Raw genomic sequence first — 23,386 nt, 5'->3', positions numbered from 1 at the left:
CGGAGAGCCGCGCGTTTCGTTACGGGGTTGTTTAGCTGGTGAGAGAACGTTACGGAGATGATAAGCAATCTCCAGTGGCAGACGTTACAAGAGAGACGTTGTGCATCACGGAGAGATTTACTATTGATATTTCATGACAGAACTTTTCAGGAGGAATTGGAGAACATATTACTTACCCCACAAACATCTCGCGAATTGACCATGAGGAGAAAATTCGACAAATTAGAGTCAATGCAGAGACTTATTGACAATCATTCTTCCCACGCACTATTCGCGAGTGAAACAGGGTTGAGGGGTCAGATAGTCGTACCGAAAGTACCCTCCGCCACACACCATAAGGTGGCTTGCGGTGTATGATGTAGATGAGTGTGCCTTTTCCAGCAAGTGCATTGTGTGGCTGTTAGGTTCAAAAATACCCCCAAGGGCTACCGACCACTCATCAGAATGCGAGTTGGGAGACGTTCAACTTTCGCCCGGATAAGTCGCACGCAGTTGATTCGCACCAAAATTATTTGAACAGTTTGTTGAGGTGACGAAATATGGGTTTGGAAGTTTTCCGTCCATTGGTAAATCAACAATGAATAATTATTCTTGGAGGATGCACTTAATCAGTGGACGAATCAATGTCATTATCCTTAGTTAGTAGTATCTGTTGGCGAGATATACTATGACCTGAACAGTGACTAAGGCTACCGTGGATTGCCATAGCGTGGAAGATGAATTTGGAAAAGCAGTGCAGCAATGACAAAGGTCAGTTGAAAACTGATAATACGAGCGTGGTTGGGTCTAAGCCTTGTTAGATAGTGTGTTACTTACTAAATAAATAAATGAAATAAAATAGTATGTACTGTTATCCGTTCAAATAACATTTTTCCTCCAAAATTGGAGTAACTTCAATATTCACAAAGTAAAGACATATTTTCATTTACGAACATGTCAAGTTTCGCAGCAAAAAAAGCTTTCTTTGTTAACCATCTCTCACCTTTGTCGATCGCCACAAACTTAACTGTTGCAATGAAGCATGAGAAAAGAAATGTAGGGTAAGGGAGGTTACAGTTGACTTACCATGGAAGGGTTTGCTCTTTTTGCGAAGAACACACGAACCGGTGAACGTTGGAACATTGTAATGTGGCGCAATTACGAACAAAAGTGTGACGAGTACGCGTGCATAGAGGATAAAAAGCTACTTTATCCCCGAAAAATTCGTGTTCGAGACGGCAGTCTACAGCATCTTGGATTACTGTTTTTCGAGTCGATCAACACCACAAGGCACAGCGAGTGGCGCAGTTTCAGCGCCGTATCGCTGCACAAAAACCAACAGTCCTAGAAAGAACAGTAAGTGATGCAAAAACCAAATGTGAATTGTTTAAGTTTGCTGCTGTAGGTAGTTGGTGTGTGACCAATCAGTGTGGAAAAAGTTATGCTTGTTGTTATAACTAGGAGTAACACAACCGTTGTACGGTTTATTCACACAGCACTGATACAGATAATTCGGTTACCAAGCACCAGGTTGTAGATGAACACTTTAGGGAAAATTATGTAAGTTGATGGCGGTTATACCGATGTCCAGAAAGTGCAAGTGAAATGCAGAATTCAGGCGTAAATCAAAAGTCCGTTGACATGATAAGCCTAGTGAATGTTGAAGTCCAAGTTCCAGCATAGCATTCGGATCCTAAGACCACAGCACAGCCGAATCAACATCGAACAGCACGTCCACCGCAGCAGAGTACTTACGAGAAGTGGAGTAGAAACGTAGCACTATGAGAACTGGCCTGTAGACATCTGGACCGGCGTTAAATAAGGCTCCATAGTTATGGCTGTATATTCTGGGCATCCAGTCGCTGTGTTTGGAAGCAACCGCGCTAAGGCGGCCTGCGATGTCAGCGGGCGGCCGCGCACGAAGTACGGCCAAAGATGCATACCTCGGCCGCTCGTATTGGAGCGTGCCTGCGCTCGGTGCGGAGATTTTAATACTGGTGGATACCACACGCCTTCCCCACTGGGGAAGCATCTGCTGCTAATGAACGCCACATCCGTGGGGTCTTCCTCCGAGTCCTCAGCGGCGTTGGTGGCCCAGGTCACAGGAGCATACGGACGAAAACGCTCCGGCCGGGGGCAAAGATTGTATGGTGTTGACTTCGGCAGGGGAGCCAATGGAGCAGGAGAAGTCAGCGGCATGTCTTGATACTCATCAGAAATTACCCTTGGTTGATGACCAGGCGATATCTCGTAGCCCAGGAAGGTCTGGTGTTACTCTGGCTGGGTGGCTAGGGGTAGGATGGGAACTAAGTGACTGGTAATGGTAGTTCGCAGAAGGTGACGGAAAAAACTATTATAGATGAAGCTGATTGGCATGTCGCAGAACATCCCAGTCCGGAAGCTGCACCCTGAAGATCTTCCTGCCCCGGCGCTGGACAATTGTTCCAGGCTGATTGCTGGCCAAATCCTTTTGTCCACACCAAGGGCAGAATTTGGAAGCAGGTAGTGGTGGTGCTGGCTGTGGCGTCAGCACAAGCAGGCTCAAGAGGGTCCGGGGCTGCCGTCTGTGGAGAGGTTCCATATAACTTTTGTCTCTGATGGGTGTGGACCTGTAACTGCTCAAAAAAAAAGATACATCGGTGGAGAGATCCTGGAGGTATGCCTTTATCCGAGTTTTGAAACTGCAGACCATCCTCTTGGCTTCTCCATTCGATTGTGGATGGAAGATGAGCATTGGAATGTGGCGAATGCCATGGCGGGTACAGAAACCACGAAACTCTTCGCTATGGAATTATGGACTATTGTCAGTTACGAGCACTTCCAGAAGGCCTTCAATCGCAATATGTTTTTCTAAGACTGTGATGGTGTTAGCAGTTGACGTGGCATTGCATCGGACAATGTACGAAAATCGGGAGTAAGCATCGACCATTATCAAGAACATGGCGTTAAACAGTGGCTCGGCAAAATAAATGTGTACATGCTCCCAAGGGCGAGCACATGGTGGTCAAGAAACAAATGAATGTCGGGGGCTGCCTGTTGGCTTTGGTACGATGGATATGTTTGTGTGAGTCTTTCAATCTCCTGGCCAGTAAGTGAACCTGCGAGCGAGGAGTTTAGTTCGGGATACCCCTAGTGACCTTGGTGCAATAGTTGAAGGACATACTAACGTAAAGAATGAGGAATGACTACTTGTGCGTGTCCCTAGTCGGAAACAACTACAATTACTCCATCGATCAGCAGGAGCTGATGGCGGGCATTAAAGAACTGGCGGAATGCTGCGGAAGCCATGGGAGGTTGTCGTTTTGGCCATCCATGAAGTATATGACTCCGGATTTGTTGGAATACCCCGTCGCTAGCGGTTGCGTCTGCGACCCGGGAGTTGGTAATTGGAAAAAAATCTACGGCTGCTTCTGCTTCTTCATCACAGAATTTCTTCTTTGTCGAACTCTGGATAGGGCCCCCATGGAAGGCGGGAGAGGGCATCAGCGTTGGCATGCTCAGTCGTATTACGAAAGTGAATCTCATACTGGTAGTGAGCCAAAAATAAAGCCCAGGTCTGGAGGCGGTGAGCAGTCCTGTCTGAAATCTTCGCTGCTGAATTGAACCGGGAGATCAGCGGGTATGGCCTGTTACGAGGTGAAACTTTGTGGCATAAACGAAAATGTATAATTTCTTTAATCCGAATATGATAGCCAGTGCTTGTTTTTCTATTTAGGAGTACCTGCGTTGGGTGTCAGTCAATGTTTTCGATGCATAGGCCACAGGGTGCTCAGAGCCATCCGCCTCCCTGTATGCCAGGACCGCTACGACGCTTGTATCAGATGTGTCCGTTCCAATAACTATCTGCTTTGTTGGAGCAAAACGTGCGAGGCACGGGGCCGTCAGTAACTAGGATTTCAACTTGTGGAAGGCGCGCTCGCAAGCTGAACAGTTGCTTCAAGTGTGGCCACTGGCTGCTGGCTCGGATGTGTACACGTTAACGGCTGCTATGTCGATCCACGATTCCCGTTTCTTTCCTGGGGTCACTTCGAAGCTTTGTGCTAAGTCCAAAACTTCGTCTAGTGACGGGTCTTCAAGTTGAAATGCCTTGTACAGGAGATCCCTGTTTGGAGTAGCCTGGATGGTCATGTCCCTGATCATTTCTTCTGCATATGACTGTTTCCTTTTAGGGGTAACAAAATGAAATTTGGGCCCTAAACCTTGCAGCACTGCAGCCCATTTCTATGAGTCTGGTTTGGCTGTTTCTTGCACAGGTAAAATGCTACCCAGGACGAAATAACATGGGTATGCCGCTGGTAATACTTAGTCAGTAACGAACGAAAATTTGAAAAGATGATCTCTGAAGGCTTAGATGAGGGGGCCAACTTGCACAGTAGCCAATAAACCTCCTGTTTTGACCATGACAAAAACAAAGGTTTCATGAGCCTGGCGTCAGTTACCTTGAATGCTTGGAAATGCTCCAGTAATTTTAATTCGTAGGCTTCTCAGTTCTCTGAAGTCTCATCAAGGGAACGAAAAGCCAACACTTACTGTGTTGCTTGCGTCTGCAGTAAGCTTTGAAGGAGTGGTTGGAGGGTGTTCAGTAGCAGCTTCTGGTTCTCGTCCTGCTGATGAATAAGTTGTGTGAGTAGAACTTCCAGCGTGGATGGTTACTGGCTCGTCGCCATTTTATTGCTATAACTAGGAGTAACACAATAAAATATATCACCGTTCTATAGTTTATTGACACAGCACTGATACCCACTGATACAACAATTCGGTTACCAAGCGCCACGTTGTAGATGAACACTTTATGGAAAATTATGTAAACTGATGGTGGTTATACCAATGTCCAGGAAGTGCAAGTGAAATGCACAATTTCGGCGGAAATCACAAGTCCATTGACATACTAAGCCTAGTGAACGTTGAAGTCCGAGTTCCAGCATAGTATTCGGTTTCTAAAACCACAGCGCAACCAAACATCGAACAACAGGTCCACCGCAGCGTAGTACTTACGAGTAGTGGAGTAGAAACATAGCACTATGAGAACTAGCTTCTAGACGTCTGGAGCGGCGTTAAATAAGGCTCCATAGTTAATGGAGCCGGCGGCTGGGGTCCCTGTATGTTCTGGCCGGCCATTCGCTGGGTCTTATGGATGGCCAGTCGCTGTGATTTGAAGGGCGAGCGCAAAGGCGACCTGCGATGTTTGCAGCGGGCCGCGCACGGAGAAGCGCGGCCAACGATGCATATCTCGGCGGCGCGTGATGGAGCGCGCCGCTGCTCGGTGCGGAGATTTTGATAGTGACGAATACCACACTTGTATTCCATAGTTCCGATTTTCAGCTGTACAGATGTTGTCGGTAAAAGGGCAAATACCACTAGGGACGCACCTCGTTTTGTTGCAGAGGAGTAGGTTATCAGTGAGCATACTAGGAGCGGTAACGATCTTACTTCAAGGGCACTGATAAGCACTTCCCCCTGGGGAACCACTGCGAATTGATCAGGGTCATCCAGGGGAACCTAAACCCCTATCTTCCCCCTCTCCTCCATTTTCACCCCTCCCCTTCCCCTCTAGACCAATGAGACACAAGTGCTCCCTCCATATCTTTATCTTGTATAACTGTGGTACATCAGTGGGTGGCTTCACGCTGGAGCTGGGCAGCACAGGGACAGGATAAGGCTGTGCCTGTTTGTTAGTAACAAGTTATTGTAATTACATTCTTGCATCACTTGATGCCTGTTTGTTAATAACAGATTAATATTGTGCTATTTTGGATATTAGAGGCACTAACAGAGGCCAGACCCAGGCAGATATGTAACTACGCTCACTATTCCACAGTTTTACGTATTTTTCCACATTTTTTCATTTTTTCCGCACTTTTATCATATTACATGAGTTATGTCCCACTATCCTCAACGTTACGTCATCATCATGTCGTGTTGACGTCATGATGTTCTCTGGCAACCACAATGCAGCCTGTTCCCAATGTATTTAACACTGCTGAGCCACCACTTCATTACTGTTGTGTGTGTGTGTGTGTGTGTGTGTGAGGGGTGGGTGTCATTTAAGTGTTAGAAATGAACAGGTTGGTAGAAATAATGCCATAATGATATATTATGCCAAAGGGTTATAAATAATATCGTAATTTATTGTACTGGACACTATGACTCTGCAGTGTGTGGCAGAATTAATGACAGCACGATATATTGTGCAAAAATGGCGCAAAAAGTTTGTCCAGTAAGTTGAAAGACTCAAACATGTTCATCACAAAGAAATAAAATGTTTCTAAACCTGATTTTTGCATGTTTAAAGATGTTTCTGCAAAAAGTTAGTCCATCTACGCATCTAGGTGAATTGTGTGCGTCCTTCACTTGGGTGACATCAGGTGGGAAAACCTAGCGGAAATAGCACAGCTTGAAATGCAAACTCTTGCAAAGTCATCCCTACGGTACTACTATGCGTTTAAATGAGCTTGTTCTCATATTGGTACAAATAATATTACAATAAACTCATGTTGCTAAGGTGGTCGCATAAAATAATGTATTCTGTGACGTTTACTGCTACAACAGAGTCAGCATAAGCGCAGGTGTGTGTTCCTAAGTCTAGATTGTGCGTCTTATTTTATCAAAATACACATTTAGTTCTCCTCAAAACGGAATCAGTCATCTATACATTATGACAAACCTCCTTGCTAGGGTAGCATTATCACGTTTTTGCATATGGTTGTCGGTTTTCGATGTGTCATCTCAATTTTTTTTATGGTAATCGGGGACGATACTTTAATAAATGTACATCGCTAAGTATGAATTATTGGTGTGCAGACTAGCACTATGCTTGTTGCTTGTCCTTTGTGTACCCTCGCCCCACACCATGGCTCAGAGGTATTCCCTCTCTTGGTGGATAACTATCTATTCGTCGTAAGCAAATCAGAGACGATATCTTCCCAGAGGCTTTTTTGCTAGTGTTAAGAATATGGAAAATTCTAGTGACAATAAATCAGAGCTCTTTATTCGCACGAAGTAATGAGTGTTATCGACAGGGGATCTCAATTTGATTCCATATTTCTAGACTCCCAGAAGACTTTTGACACCGTTTCTCAAGAGAGATTTCTAGTCAAATTGCGTGTCTATGTAGTATTGCTTCTACTACACTACTACACCCGAAATTTTCTCTCAGAAAGGGCACAGTTAGTAGTAATTGATGGAAAGGCGTCGAGTAAACAGAAATAATAATCGGCATTCGCCAAGAAAGTGTTACAGAGCCTCTGGTGTTCCTAAGCTACATATACGATTTAGGAGATCATCCGAGCGGTCGTTTTAGATTTTTTGCAGATGATACTGTCATCAGAAGGTCAAAACCAATTGCAAAATGTCTTAGACAAAATATCTTAAGGGTGCGAAAAGTGGCAATATCTCTCAATAAGGAAAAGTCTGGGGTCACGCACATGAGTACAAAAAGAAACCCATTGAATTTTGATTACATAATAAATTACACAAATGTAAAAGCTGTCAATTCGATTAAATGCCTAGGGATTACAATTAGGAACAAATTAAGTTGCAACGATCTCGCAGATAATGTTCTTGTGAAGGCAAACCACATACTATGCTTAATTGGCAGAACACATAGAAGATGCAACAGGTCTGCTGAAGAGACTGCTTACACTACGCTTGTTCGTCTTCAGCTAGAGCAGTTATGTGCTGCTTGGAATTCTTACGAGATAGGACTGACGGAGGACGACGACGAAGTAGTTCAAAGGAGGTCAGCTCGTTTCGTATTATCGCGCAGCACAGGAGAGAGTGTCACGGAATTGATAAGCGATTTGGGATGGGATTCATTCAAACAAAGGCGTTTGCGAGATTTTTCACGAAATTTCAATCAACAACTTTCTCCTCTAAATGCGAAAATACTTTATTATTGCCTGCCTACACGGGAAGAGATGATCATCACAGTAACATATGAGAAATCAGAGCACGTATGAAAGATTTAAGTGTTCATTTTTCCTGCGCTCTGCTAGAGAGTGGAACGGTAGAGAAATAGGCTGAAGGTGGCTCGATGAAGATCCAATGAAGAGCGGCGCGTTTCGCCAGGGGATCGTTTAGTCGGCGCGAGAGCGTTACAGAGATTCTCAAGAAACTAGTGGCAGACGATAAAAGAGAGGCGTTGTTCGTCACTGAGAGATTTGCTATTAAAATTTCGAGAGAGCACTTTTCGGAAAAATTCAGACAACGTATTACTACTTCCCACGTACACCTCGCGAAATTAGCACGACGAGGAATTTCGAGAAATTAGAGCTAATACAGAGGCTAATCGACAACCATTCTTCCTAGGCACCATTCACGAACAGGGAAGGGTGGATCAGTTAGTGGAACAAGAAGTACCCTCCGTCGCACACTGTTAGGTGGCTTACAGAGAACGTGGTAGATGTAGATGAATGCAAAGAATTGCTCAAATGGTTGAAATGGCTCTGAGCACTATGGGACTTAACTTCTGAGGTCATCAGTCCCCTAGAACTTAGAACTACTTAAACCTAACTAACCTAAGGACATCACACACATCCATGCCCGAGGCACGATTCGAGCCGCGACCGTAGCGGTCGCGCAGTTCCAGACTGTAGCGCCTAGAACCGCTCGGCCACTCCGGCCGGCAAAAAGGATTGCTATACATCTCTAGAGGGCTTGTTTGTTTGCTGGCAAACATATAGAACTAATTATGCCGTCCTGATACGTAAAGGAGGCAATGCGTTTTGTGCAGACTTAGGCCATTACCTATTAACATTTTCCTATATGTAGTCCTAAGGTCGTTTGGCAATTTTGTTTATTGGGATGTAATACAAACTTTTATGTTCTTGATCAGGTGATCATGAAGTCTTTATACTGTCATTAGTCCTAAAATTAGAATGTATAATTGTCGTATTTTTAGCTGGAGTGTACATGTTACGGAATATGGAAGAATGTAGTTTTAATGGACTGTTCGGTAATAGCAAGATGCAACACCATACCTCGATCCTCAGGTGGCCGCGGTGGTCTCGCGGTTCTAGGCGCTCAGTCCGGAACCGCGCGACTGCTACGGTCGCAGGTTCGAATCCCGCCTCGGGCATGGATGTGTGTGATGTCCTCAGGTTAGTTAGGTTTAAGTAGTTCTAAGTTCTAGGGGACTGATGACCACAGATTTTAAGTCCCATAGTGCTCAGAGCCATTTGAACCATTTTGAACCTCGATCCTCTACTTAAAAAGACAATCACGATGTATAATGCGTTAGAAAACTGTGCACTTTATGTCTACAGATCTACTTATTTTGATGTGGAAATCGACTACACATACACACACACACACACACACACACACACACACACACACACACACACACACACACACACACACACGGTTATACTACTGACAGTTCTTGTGTGGACTATTTATTGGTGGAATTCATTGTTATTCTGTCGGGTGACCGAAATCAGTTGTTCCGCCATGTTACTAGAGTCTGCTACTCTCTATAGAACCAAGACTGGGGAAAACTCCTTTGTTATGCACTCGCAGAAATGGCTGGCAGAAACATCATCTTCCCAGTTGTATTAGGATTCCACCACTCAGCGCCAATGGCAGAAAGGTGTTGCAATTAAATACCTACGGTTATCCATCGAATCTATATTTATTTATGAGAAACATAACAAGTTTAAGATTTTTGTGGTGTGTTACTATAAAATTACTCGTCAGTCTGAGACACTTACGAGGTATACTGTAGCTCTCCTTCCTTATACAGGGTGTTACAAAAAGGTACGGCCAAACTTTCAGGAAACATTCCTCACACACAAAGAAAGAAAATATGTTATGTGGGCATGTGTCCGGAAACGCTTACATTCCATGTTAGAGCTCATTTTATTACTTCTCTTCGAATCACATTATTCATGGAATGGAAACACACAGCAACAGAAGGTACCAGCGTGACTTCAAACACTTTGTTACAGGAAATGTTCAAAATGCCCTCCGTTAGCGAGGATACATGCATCCACCCTCCGTCGCATGTAATCCCTGATGCACTGATGCAGCCCTGGAGAATGGCGTATTGTATCAAAGCCGTCCACAATACGAGCACGAAGAGTCTCTACATTTGGTACCGGAGTTGCGTAGACAAGAGCTTTCAAATGCCCCCATAAATGAAAGTCAAGAGGGTTGAGGTCAGCAGAGCGTGGAGGCCATGGAATTGGTCCGCCTCTACCAATCCATGGGTCACCGAATCTGTTGTTGAGAAGCGTACGAACACTTCGACTGAAATGTGCAGGAGCTCCATCGTGCATGAACCACATGTTGTGTCGTACTTGTAAAGGCACATGTTCTAGCAGCACAGGTAGAGTATCTCGTATGAAATCATGATAACGTGCTCCATTGAGCGTAGGTGGAAGAACATGGGGCCCAATCAAGACATCACCAACAATGCCTGCCCAAACGTTCACAGAAAATCTGTGTTGATGACGTGATTGCACAATTGCGTGCGGATTCTCGTCAGCCCACACATGTTGATTGTGCCTCATCCGTAAAGAGAACATTTCCACTGAAATGAGGATTGACACATTGTTGGATGAACCATTCGCAGAAGTGTACCCATGGAGGCCAATCAGCTGCTGATAGTGCCTGCACACGCTGTACATGGTACGGAAACAACTGGTTCTCCCGTAGCACTCTCCATACAGTGACATGGTCAAAGTTACCTTGTACAGCAGCAACTTCTCTGACGCTAACATTAGGGTTATCGTCAACTGCACGAAGAATTGCCTCGTCCATTGCAGATGTCCTCGTCGTTCTAGGTCTTCCCCAGTCGCGAGTCATAGGCTGGAATGTTCCGTGCTCCCTAAGACGCCGATCAATTGCTTCGAACGTCTTCCTGTCGGAACACCTTCGTTCTGGAAATCTGTCTCGATACAAACGTACCGCGCCACGTCTATTGCCCAGTGCTACTCCATACATGAAATGGGCATCTGCCAACTCCGCATTTGTAAACATTGCACTGACTGCAAAACCACGTTCGTGATGAACACTAACCTGTTGATGCTACGTAATGATGTGCTTGATGCTAGTACTGTAGAGCAAGCACCGAAGTCAACATTACCTTCCTTCAATTAGGCCAACTGGCGGTGAATCGAGGAAGTACAGTACATACTGACGAAACTAAAATGAGCTCTAACATGGAAATTAAGCGTTTCCGGACACATGTCCACATAACATCTCTTCTTTATTTGTGTGTGAGGAATGTTTCCTGAAAGTTTGGCCGCACCTTTTTGTAACACCCTGTATAAGCCTATTTTACTGCCAGTCCAGTGTTTAGGTTCTTATATTTCCGAAAAAAAATTACACAAACGCACGTGCGCATAGATTCATGCTTGTCCGAGCTATAGATCGCTTATTGCTTACAAGATGATTACGCGATCAAGACGCCTCTTCCTCAATTTTTCTTACACACACACACACACACACACACACACACACACACACACACACCACATGCTACCTTGTGCCACTCAAACAAATTGGGCTAGATAGGAAAGCATGTGTCAGTACGAGTCCTAATTCTCTCTTATCTTACTCTGGTTGCGAATGTCAATTCTCAATAGTGTTTCCATGAAAAGTGCGTTGTTCAATTTGAGTTCACGTAATGCTAGCATGTTGTTTGAATCTTCCGGTAACAAGTTCAGCATTACGTTATTGGTTTTCGGAAAAGTCTTCAACATAGTAAGGAGTGTTTTACAGCATTTCTGCAAGAAGCGAAAGATTCATTGCTATGAAGCGTGGGCAGCAATCTTATAAACCACATTACGGTACTTTCTCGTCCGTCTGAGACTCAAACCAGGTTACATTAATTGATATGGTATACAATTATCGCGCAACCTATCTTAAAGGTATGGTCCCTAAACAACTTACCCAGAAGAGTGCTAGCTATAAGAGGAAAACATCACATGCGAGGTTTATGGGCATTTGCCAACGGAATTGTCACATTTATCGCCTTTCAAGAGTCCAAAAAAAGGAAGAAGAAGAAGAAGAAGAAGGTTTGTGTTGTCCTACCTACTGCCTTCCCCTGTTGGCAGCGTCAGGCTATGGACTTGGCTCCAATATTAGCTGATTTGTGCTTAGTCTGCAATGACATTGTCATAGGTGGGACGTTGTTGGATGCCCTAACGATATATGGGAACCCGGAGAGAGGAGGATTTGTGAGAAAAACTTAACGTCCAGCGCTTTAAAACGTTCGGTGCCCTCACCCCACCAGACGTGATAGCTTGGGGTACGGCTACCACGCCTGGCGGGGAGCACCGAACGTGTTAAACGTCATGATATTTTCGCACCGAGTACATGTAGCAATGTATCAATCTGTTTTTATCAGTAAATACTGTATGGGCAAATCCAACAGCTCACAGATGTGCTGAACAACATACATGAGCCGTGTAATAAAAATTATTTTAGAACGTTTTTAAAGTGTCTTTCATTCAGCGTCCACTGGCTGTCATGCGTCTTCGGCAGGTGATACACAACTTGCCTTAACAATCACATGCTTCCTGCGATGCCACCATAGTGTGGGATGTACTCGGAACCTGTTTCTTCACCGGTCGCTGGACGGGCTCTGATTCTGAACGCTGTGATCGCGGTTTGGGGAAGGAATTTCTTGTCCGTTATTGTTAGATAAACACACAGGACAGTCATTCCCCCCCCCCCCCCCCCCCCATTTATCAGTTTTCATGGGACGTTTTTCGCCTGTTACCATCAATCAAAACCGTACGCTGAAACCGTGGGGCTTCTTCCCTGTGGCTAGGCATTTCACTTACCTCTGATCTACTTGGTAAGTTGCGGTTGTGGAGAGAGCGTTCGTTTCAGGGCGTTTAGGAACTGAGAAGAAAAAAATGGTTCCAATGGCTCTGAGCACTATGCGACTTAATATCTGAGGTCATCAGTCCCCTAGAACTAATCATGTGGATGTAGTCTTAGATAGATTGAGACTGTGAATTAATCTCGGTAAAGTTAAGCATCAAAGGTCGGTCAGAAATAGTTACTGGGTGCTTTCATAGACCGCCTGTGTCAGGAGCTGTAGCTGTAGAGCGCTTCAGAGAGAAGTTGTAGAATATTGTTAATAACTTTTCTGATCATGCCATTGTAATAAGGGGTGACTTCAACTTGCCAGGTATAAATTGGGAGAGTTATGCTATCAAAACTGTTGATAGAGACAGGAGTTCGTGCGACGTTATTCTGAATGTATTGTCTGAAAATTATTTCTCGCACATGATTAGAAAACGACCTCGAGGAGGAAGCGTCTTAGACCTCCCAACTACAAACATTCTTGAACTTGTCGAATCAGTTCACGTAGAGGAAGGTACCAGTGGTCGTAAGTCTGTGAGAGCAACTACGACTATGGGTAAAGACTCACCGTGGCTTAATAGCCGTGTTAGAAAAATGCTATGAAACAAAGAGAGCCTCATCACAGATTCAAGAGAAGTCAAAATCTAGCAGAGAAACAAAAGCTGAACTAAGCGAAAATGAGCTTAAGAAGAAGATCAGTGAATCAAGCGTTTGATGACGTTAAAGTAATTTTTTTCAATCGGTCTGACTGAAAATAAAGTCAGTAAGCAGGTCGTAATCATCTATTCAGTCACCCAATGACCATAAAGGCACTGAAACGGAGGGTAACAGAGAGAAGGCCAAAATACCGAATTCGGTCTTCCGAAATTGTTACATCGCGGAAAATCGTAATAGTTCCCTAATTTCAATCATCGTATGGACGTTGGAATGCCAGATACTGAGATAACCGATTGCGGAATAGAAAAGCAACTGCAATCGATTAATAGTGGAAAGGCATCAGGATCAGTTGAGACACCTGTTAGATTCTACATAGATTGTCCGAAAGAATCCCCTCCTAGAAACAGTTAATTGTAGATCACTGGAGCAACGAAGGGTACCTAGCGATTGGAAAAAAGAGCAGGTCATTCTATTCTTCAGGAAAGGCCGTGGGACATTGCACACAACTTCTCAGTGACGTCAATCAGTTGCAGAATTATGGAACATGTTTTATGCTAAGGAATGGTGACATTTTTGGAGAATGAAAATCTCCTCTACAAAAACCAACATGGACGCCGCAAGCAGAGATCTTGGAAAACTCAGCTCGCTCTGTGTCTCCATGACATCCATAGCGCTGTGGATATCGGCGCTCAGGTTGGTACATTGTTTGTTGCTGCAGGAATGAATTCAACACCGTCCCGCACTGCCGCCTAGTAAAAAACGTACAAATTTACCGAGTAATGGACCAGATTAGCGACTGGATTCAGCATTTCCTTACAGATAGAACTTAACGTATTGCTTAACTATCCACAGTGACCATAAGTTGAATGATTACGTAAAAATACATGTAGCAGGAAGAGCAGACCCAGGCTCATAGGAAAATTTTTAAGAACTGAGTATGGTTCATCAGTCTGGGTCCCGTAGCAGGTAGGACTGATAGAAGGGATAGAGAAGATCCAACGAAGAGCGTCGCGTTTCGTCACGGGATCGTTTAGTTGGCGTGAGTATGTTACAGAACAAAATCCAGTGGCAGTCGCTACAGGAGAGACGTTATGCATTACGGACAGGTTTGCTACTGAAATTTCGAGAGAATACTTTCCAGAAACAGTCCGGCGGGGTCAGGGATTTTCTCTGCCTCGTGATGGCTGGGTGTTGTGTGATGTCCTTAGGTTAGTTAGGTTTAAGTAGTTCTAAGTTCTAGGGGACTGATGACCATTGATGTTAAGTCCCATAGTGCTCAGAGCCAGAAACAGTCGGGCAACAGAATACTGTTCTCCTCGTACATCTCGCGAAGTGACCAAGATGAAAAATTCGAGAAACTGGAGCCAATACAGAGGCTTACCGACAACCATTCTTCCCGCACGCCATTCGCCAGTAACAGGTAAGGGAGGAGCAGTTAGTGGCACGAGAAGTACCCTCCGGCACATTAGGTCAGGTGGCTTTCAGAGTATAGATTTAGATGTAGATGCAGACGTAGATGAAGAGACCCTAATGGCTCCACCCCGTATACCAGAGAAGAAATCGTGGTCGCGCTGCTCTCCGGAGGGGTACGATCACGTATAGTGGGGTTGCAGGCCGAAGATTTAGTTGGAGAAGGGTTGAATCGACCGTGGGGTGTGAGCAGTGTCACAGGTTATGGAGAATGTCGTCCTGTTGCTTATAGCACTGTGACCATTCTGGCTCTGAGCACTATGCGACTTAACTTCTGTCGCCTAGAACTTAGAACTAATTAAACCTAACTAACCCAGGGACATCACACACATCCATGCCCGAGGCAGGATTCGAACCTGCGACCGTAGCGGTCGCTCGGTTCCGGACTGCAGCGCCTAGAACCGCATGGCCACTCAAGCCGGCTGTGACCATTCTCTTCCACAGCGAAATATGAGGGAATCAACGCCCCAAAGGGAGCGGTGATTTCATTTACATCCTTTGTACCACCCCCTGAGACCTTTTCTTGTCGATACTGAGCGGCAGTGTGTCTGTGCGGCCACCCACAAGAAATGTTCGAATGTGTGTGAATTCCTAAGGAACCAAACTGCTTAGGTCATCGGTCCCTAGACTTATACACCACTTAACCTAACTTAAACTAACTTACGCTAAGAACAACATACACACCCATGCCCGAGGAAGGATTCGAACCTCCGGCGGGAGAGGCCGCACAGTCCGTGTCATAACGCCTCAAACCACGCGGCCCACCCACAAGAAAATCGGGTAATTTCAATTCGAGGCATTGCAGTTCTGACCTCCTTCGTAGAGGTGTCCAAAGAATAGGTGAAATGTGGGTAAGATAGGGTGTGATGACGTCACCATCGTGTGATATGTCCACGGTGGCGTTGGCAGAATCGTGGCGAGCCGGCCGAAGTGGCCGTGCGGTTAAAGGCGCTGCAGTCTGGAACCGCAAGACCGCTACGGTCGCAGGTTCGAATCCTGCCTCGGGCATGGATGTTTGTGATGTCCTTAGGTTAGTTAGGTTTAACTAGTTCTAAGTTCTAGGAGACTAATGACCTCAGCAGTTGAGTCCCATAGTGCTCAGAAAAAAAAAAAAAACAAATCGTGGCGAATTTTGGTGCCACTGTGACATCGTTAACGCACCTTAGACGTCACATGAACTTCTGAGCTTTGGCGTGAGCGCGCTGTAGTTACCATGCATATTTATGGAAGTATGTAGAGGTGAACTTTCGTGAGTTGATAATTTACTGGAAAATCTGTGTTTTAGTTTAGGTGCTTTTATTTTATGTGTCACCTGTAGTGTTATAGAAAACCACATAGCAAATGGCGGAGCTTATTCGCCACTTTTAAGGAGTGCAGTTAACTGTACTTAATTAACAGATGGAGCGATAATTAAGAAACATTCTAACTTCGAGTAGAGGACGTCTCTGAACTGTATCGAGTGATAATTACGATAGGAAAACTTCAGTGAATTATAAAAATATTAATTTGAGGATTTGAACTATTCTTCTATACGCTGATTTCTTAAAACAGTAAACTTTCATTTATTGTCATAGTTCCTCACGCCTTTTGATTATAAATACAGAGTTAGAACATTTTATTCCAGTTAGGTGATCTGGATTGTGGACTTGCAGACTGGATATTAACAGCAGGCTTCTCGATTACTTTATGGATGTACGCTCAAATAATTTTCAGGTATCTGCAATCGTTAGTGGGATTTAAAATCGTACAAACGCATACTAAATCCACCAAGAACAAACAATATCTGATAGTGCAATAACAAAACATATAACCGGCCGTCTCCTGGAGTGTTCCCGATATTGACGTCCCGAAGATTATGACTTCCTTTCAGGTTAATTCACCAAATCAGCTTCATGGCTGTCGCTCTCAACAGTTGTATAGGTAATTTCAGGAGTACCGCGAGGAAGTGTGATACGAACCGTTACGATTTACATCCCGTATATAAATGATGTAGCAGAGTGGGTTGAAAGCTCTTTAAGGCTATTTGCGGAAGGTGTATATAAGAATGTAGCAACACCAGAAGACAGTAACGATTTGCAGAAGGACCTACAGAGGATTGATGAATGGTGCAGGCTCTGGTAGTTGACCCTGAGCGTAAATAAATGCAGCATACTGCTCATAAATAGGAAAACACGTCCACTACCCTACTGTTAAATTATTTATGACAAACTGTTGGAAACAAGAGCAACTATCCACAGCGACCTTAATTGGAATGACACACAAACCAAACAGTAGGAAAAGCAGATGTCAGATTAGTAGCAACAGTCCTAAAGAAATGTAAGTTATCCACTAAAAAAGCGCTTACAAGGCGCTTGTTCCACCCATTCTTGAGTATTGTTCATCACTGTTGGACTATTACCAGATTGGACTGATAGAGCAGATCCATCGAAGAGCGGCACGTTTTTCCTCGGGATCGTTTAGATGCCGCGTGATAGAGATTCTCAACGACTTCCAGTTGCAGACGATGCAAGAGAGGCGTTGTGCATCATGGAGAAGTTGAAATTTCGAGAGAGTACTTTCCAGTAAGAGTCAGACAACATATTACTTATTCCCACGTACGCCTCGTGAAATGACCTCTCTTACGGCGTAAAATCAAGCGCCGGCACGCCAGTCGAGAACGATAAAGAAGAGATGGTTGTGAGCATGCGTCAGCCAATCGCACGATGACAGACCCCTCTCAAGAACGACAACGCGACAGCAGCGGCCCCTACGTGAAGGGGACATAAGCACCGTGTCCGACTGGTCGCGGCCTAGTTCCACAGTAGCTTCAAGATTAGCGAGTTGGATAGAAGCGTCAAAGCTCGTTACTTTGCATGTACTGTTAATGTCACACAGACTTAGGATTGCTTGTACTGAAGAACACTGTTTATTTTGTCTGTCATCCTTTGATTGCGACGCATCTGTGTAACACAGGTTAAGTACTGTATTTTTTCATCTACATCTACATCCATACTCCGCAAGCCACCGGACGGTGTGTGGCGAAGAGTACCTTGAGTACCTCTATCGGTTCTCCCTTCTATTCCAGTCTCGTATTGTTCGTGGAAAGAAGGATTGTCGGTATGCTTCTGTGTGGGTTCTAATCTCTCTGATTCTATCCTCATGGTCTCTTCGCGAGATATACGTAGGAGGGAGCAATATACTGCTTGACTCTTCGGTGAAGGCATGTTCTCGAAACTTTAACAAAAGCCCGTACCGAGCTACTGAGCGTCTCTCCTGCAGAGTCTTCCACTGGAGTTTATCAATCATCTCCGTAACGCTTTCGAGATTACTAAACGATCCTGTAACGAAGCGCGCTGCTCTCCGTTGGATCTTCTCTATCTCCTCTATCAACCCTATCTGGTACGGATCCCACACTGCTGAGCAGTATTCAAGCAGTGGGCGAACAAGGGTACTGTAACCCACTTCCTTTGTTTTCGGATTGCATTTCCTTAGGATTCTTCCAATGAATCTCAGTCTAGCATCTGCTTTACCAACGATCAACTTTATATGATCATTCCATTTTAAATTACTCCTAATGCGTACTCCCAGATAATTTATGGAATTAGCTGCTTCCAGTTGCTGACCTGCTATTTTGTAGCTAAATGATAAGGGATCTATCTTTCTGTGTATTCGCAGCACATTACACTTGTCTACATTGAGATTCAATTGCCATTCCCTGCACCATGCGTCAGTTCGCTGCAGATCCTCCTGCATTTCAGTACAACTTTCCATTGTCACAACCTCTCGATATACCACAGCATCATCCGCAAAAAGCCTCAGTGAACTTCCGATGTCATCCACAAGGTCATTTATGTATATTGTGAATAGCAACGGTCCTACGACACTCACCTGAGGCACACCTGAAATCACTCTTACTTCGGAAGACTTCTCTCCATTGAGAATGACATGCTGCGTTCTATTATCTAGGAACTCTTGAATCCAATCACACAATTGGTCTGATAGTCCATATGCTCTTACTTTGTTCATTAAACGACTGTGGGGAACTGTATCGAACGCATTGCGGGAGTCAAGAAACACGGCATCTAACTGTGAATCCGTGTCTATGGCCCTCTGAGTCTCGTGGACGAATAGCGCGAGCTGGGTTTCAAACGACCGTCTTTTTCGAAACCCATGCTGATTCCTACAGAGTAGATTTCTAGTCTCCAGAAAAGTCGTTATACTCGAACATAATACGTGTTCCAAAATTATACAACTGATAAAACTCATTAATACGATTTTTTTGAATGTTGTCTAGCGATCGGAGAAAGCAGGTTTCCTTCGCGTAATCATGCGATCATACGGCCATACTCGCTTCATAAACGTATTACCTTCATCCTTTCTCTACTGTTTCTAGTTCCCTTAACACAATAACAAGGCTGTACGACTGTCACTTACCAGTTGGGATAGAACCCACTTACCAAAGCTGTGTCGGCCACTTGTGCGCTTGCAACAAAAACTTAAAGCTAACAATGTCGTTACAACTATACTATGGGGATACTGCATACATTTTTAAAGAGGATATTCTTTTTGTCCTAGTAATTACTTTACCATACTGGAGGGGTCGCCATTATCTAACACGTGTGAGACTGGTTCTGATCTATCTTCCTACCACAGTTGTGCAAGGACGCTCTGTGAGTGTGTTAGGGATTTGGAGTTGAACCTACGGCCTATAAGGTAGGAAGATACCATCTCACGCATGCGGAGTTCAGAAGAGTGCAGCAGTATGGACAGTGATGTCATCAGGCAATAATTTCAATCACGACCCCACTACTCCGCCCGTAAAGGAAACGTTATCGCTAACAGAAATTAGTGTACGGGTTCAGGCATAACTGTATGTTAGCGAAAATGAAAATCTTAGATTTTCGTTATTGAGTTTTATTTTTATTCTAAGTATGACTTCATGAAATAACAATGATAGCAAAATTACGTACAGGATGGTAATATATTGCGGTTGACAACTGTGAAGCGAAGTTCCTAACTGTTATAAGGTTCTTTAATGGTAAGATGATTCATGACAGTGTTTGGGGGTCGATAAAATACGAGCAGATGAAATACAATTGGGGCCACAGATTTCAATTATGCCAAAAATGCACAACGGAAATACCCAAAATTGAATGGGGGTCGGTAAAGAGCAATCAAAAAGAGGTACACAGTTAAAAAAATTCCATAACTTAAGAGTATAAAGCACTCTACCATGGTTGATAAATTCTGTTTGTTAAACTGTGTATGTTGCTCTTCCGCTTCATTTAAGCCCTACAGTCGTGAATATATTTAACTACAGGCCATGGATGAATGTGCTAAAATTAGGAAAGATGGAGACGATCGCAGAACTGAGTGTCAATTGAATATCATTTGCTGACGTAGCGCAAGCACTCATGTTTACCTTCCTTCAGTGGTGACAGTGGCTGCTGTTGGAACGAGCTGTGAACCTGAGTATCTGTCCTAAGTCTCTGTCGACTGTTCAACGCCAGTTGGATACATTTCCTACATCTTTGGTGAAGCCCAGACTCCTAATTATTTCCTAGCTAAATTAATTGGCATGGTACACGCCATTTGGCTGGAATAGTGCATACGTCGTTGTCTCAAATCGTTAGCAAGCGTTAAGTGTCAAGGCTCAGTGCGATTCTCCATACTAGGAGACTTTGGAGTCTAACTCCTTATGAGTTAAGAAGAGGCTGTGAACAAGTGTTCACATAATGACTCTCGTAATCGTCTCAGGATGGCGCGAGTCATCTTGCACAAATACTGCAAGAGAAGAAGCCAATTAATCTGTCTGCAATTTGCCTATATCAAAGCTGGTGGCCACGCATTTTCTTTCTTGCCAATCAGAGCATTTGTACTTGCTATGACTCCACCCACTAGAGTTTTGTAGCCTATCATAGGCGTCGTTTCTTCTGTAGGGCAGAGTTTAACTTCTGCTACATAATACTGAGATAAGCAGCCTTTTCTTTCATGTGAGTTTAAACACAGATGGCTAACGACAGTGAGTCACCAATGTTTTGAGTTGGGTTTCTCCGCACGTTTATCTGGCATTTCCCGCTGTGCTCCTGTAGACAGGTTTCCCGAAGTCTCATCGTTAAAAGCAGGGACCATGGATGCTTTTGCTGGTAGCCTACACAGTGGCTCCAGCATCTCATTGTGTACGCTAGGTGTCGTGCTGTGAAAGTTTCAGCTGAATGTGGGACGGGCATTCACTTGTAAGAATTCTCCTTCCCTCAGAAATGCGTCTCATAGCTTGGGACTGGGAAATTACTTGCATGATATTACTTGTATGTGTGTTAGTGGTTTATACTCATGAAATGTCAATTTGTTTATTTGCTTCACTTATCAATAAAATTGACACATTTTCACGTAACTATGTCATGTGACGTATCGAGTTAACCGGAACTGTTTCACGAATTCAGTGTAAGGTGTATTATTTGTTTGACACCTTACACAGTTTCAGTCTCTCTAAACTATGGCCTCATCCGGGAAAGAACAGAAAAATTCACGTTAAGTCATCAGGCCCCAAGAGTTTTCGACTCCTCCTTCCATTCTTCCTATGGCCCTTGACCTCAGATTGTTTGGTAGACATCTTCTCTGTGCCATATTGCACCATCTGTGACTGTGTACACAGCGATTGTGGATGTGGGACTACCTGGCAAACAGCACTCCGTTTGACAGGTGCCCTGATATCATTGGCGTTGTTTCCCGTTGACTGAAATGCCCTTTTCCATGTAGAACACGATCGTACAGACATCTGTTGACAGTTTGTGTGATTGTATCGTGAATTAGACACAGGACGGGGAAACAGCTGTTTGTTACTTTAATTTTTGACTCCAGTGCACGTAAATAGTCCCACTCATATTGCATACTGCACTTTAGCACCAGCGTTTTGAGCGCTTTCAGATTCCGTTATTACATCAGTCACCATCTGGTTCTAAGTTCACACACTTTCGACTTGCTGGAAGGCATGTTGTAAGTATTGGCAAAGAGCAATACTCTGGAACCTCTTAATTACAGCTTGGCATGTTGAGGAAAAACTGATGGTTGCTGTGGATATTCCTGCCGCGTTTCCTGAACACACAGTTCAGGTATCTGCTGCTGCTGCTGGTATGAAGGAGACTCGAATGGTAGGTACGATAAATCTGGTGGGCTACTGTGGGGTGCTGCTGTTGTGGTGGTGCAGACAATAGAAACTCAAATACTTGCTTGTCCTGGTCCACTATTTCTGGTGGTGTCGTGTTAAAGGACATTGGTCTTTTAAAAACAAAAATATTAGGTAAAGACACATGAAAAACCTTTCACTAAGACGTACAAACCACCAATAATGAAACTCTCGCCCGCATCTCGTGGTCGTGCGGTAGCGTTCTCGCTTCCCACGCCTGGGTTCCCGGGTTCGATTCCCGGCGGGGTCAGGGATTTTCTCTGCCTCGTGATGGCTGGGTGTTGTGTGCTGTCCTTAGGTTAGTTAGGTTTAAGTAGTTCTAAGTTCTAGGGGACTGATGACCATAGATGTTAAGTCCCATAGTGCTCAAAGCCAACCATGAAACTCTCAGAATTGCAATAGTGATAAAAGGGGCGAGGGGGAGGTGGAACTTGACTGTAGTCTTTTTACTGCTCTCGAGAAAAAAGCGGAGTGGTTGGTTTTCCCGCCATTTTTAAGGCATGCAATTGGCCCGTATGCATGTGTGGACACGTGGCAGGTTAAATACTGACCTTGAATGAATTTCCTCCTCCCCTTCTCTTTGTCCATTGTATCCACCCTCCTCTCATTCACCAGCTCCTCCTTTCCACCCCTCTACGTCCATTTCATCCCTCTGCCCTCTGTCCATCAACTCCTCCCACTCTCTCTGAGCTTGAGCCTTGTTCGTTGTTCTTACAAATTCAGATTCCGTAATAGTATTCTAATAATAAGCTGATAAGCCATAAATACAATTTGCCTCTTATCTTGCAAACCATATGTATGGAAGAAACGATTTCTCTAATGGTTTCAATGCCCACAGTTTTGGTTAAAAAAAAAAAAGCACATATTCACAGCAGAGCACAGCGCGCCACTTCCTTTCTCGCAGTCGGTTTAACGGAAGACGCGTACATTGCTGTTTAAAAAGTGTAACCTATCTGTGTATGAATGTTTATCAGAGTACTTTGTGAAAATTTGAAGAAAATCGGTCATGTAGTTTTCGATACTCGTGGTAAGAAAGCGTCCTCTCTACACATTACACATTTATTTATATAATAATCATATTAAAAAATATATATAGACTCTGTCTGTCCCAATGTTCATTGGAGTATTGCGCGTATATTCGAAGTAAATTGGTTAAGTACTGATGTCAGTGGCGGTTCGCAACAACACATTCGCAGTTAACTTTGAAACGTCTCGTCTATGGAGATATGTTTACTAGAACGTATTTAATTCTGTTATCGTATACTTTCAGTCGGGTCACTTCTCACAACGAATTAT

At 44.2% G+C, this 23,386-nt stretch overlaps 1 protein-coding gene across 1 annotated transcript in view; it reads left to right on the top strand.

Moving 5' to 3' along the window:
* LOC124722412 overlaps positions 1 to 23,386 on the top strand; it is an 86,156-nt gene that overhangs the window by 16,638 nt on the left and 46,132 nt on the right. The gene's annotated exons all lie outside the window — the stretch shown is intronic.

The sequence above is a fragment of the Schistocerca piceifrons genome, chromosome X (assembly GCF_021461385.2).
Source record: "Schistocerca piceifrons isolate TAMUIC-IGC-003096 chromosome X, iqSchPice1.1, whole genome shotgun sequence".
Lineage (NCBI taxonomy): Eukaryota > Metazoa > Arthropoda > Insecta > Orthoptera > Acrididae > Schistocerca > Schistocerca piceifrons.
The sequence above is the reverse complement of the archived record's forward strand: the minus strand, read 5'-3'. Positions and strand labels throughout refer to the sequence as shown.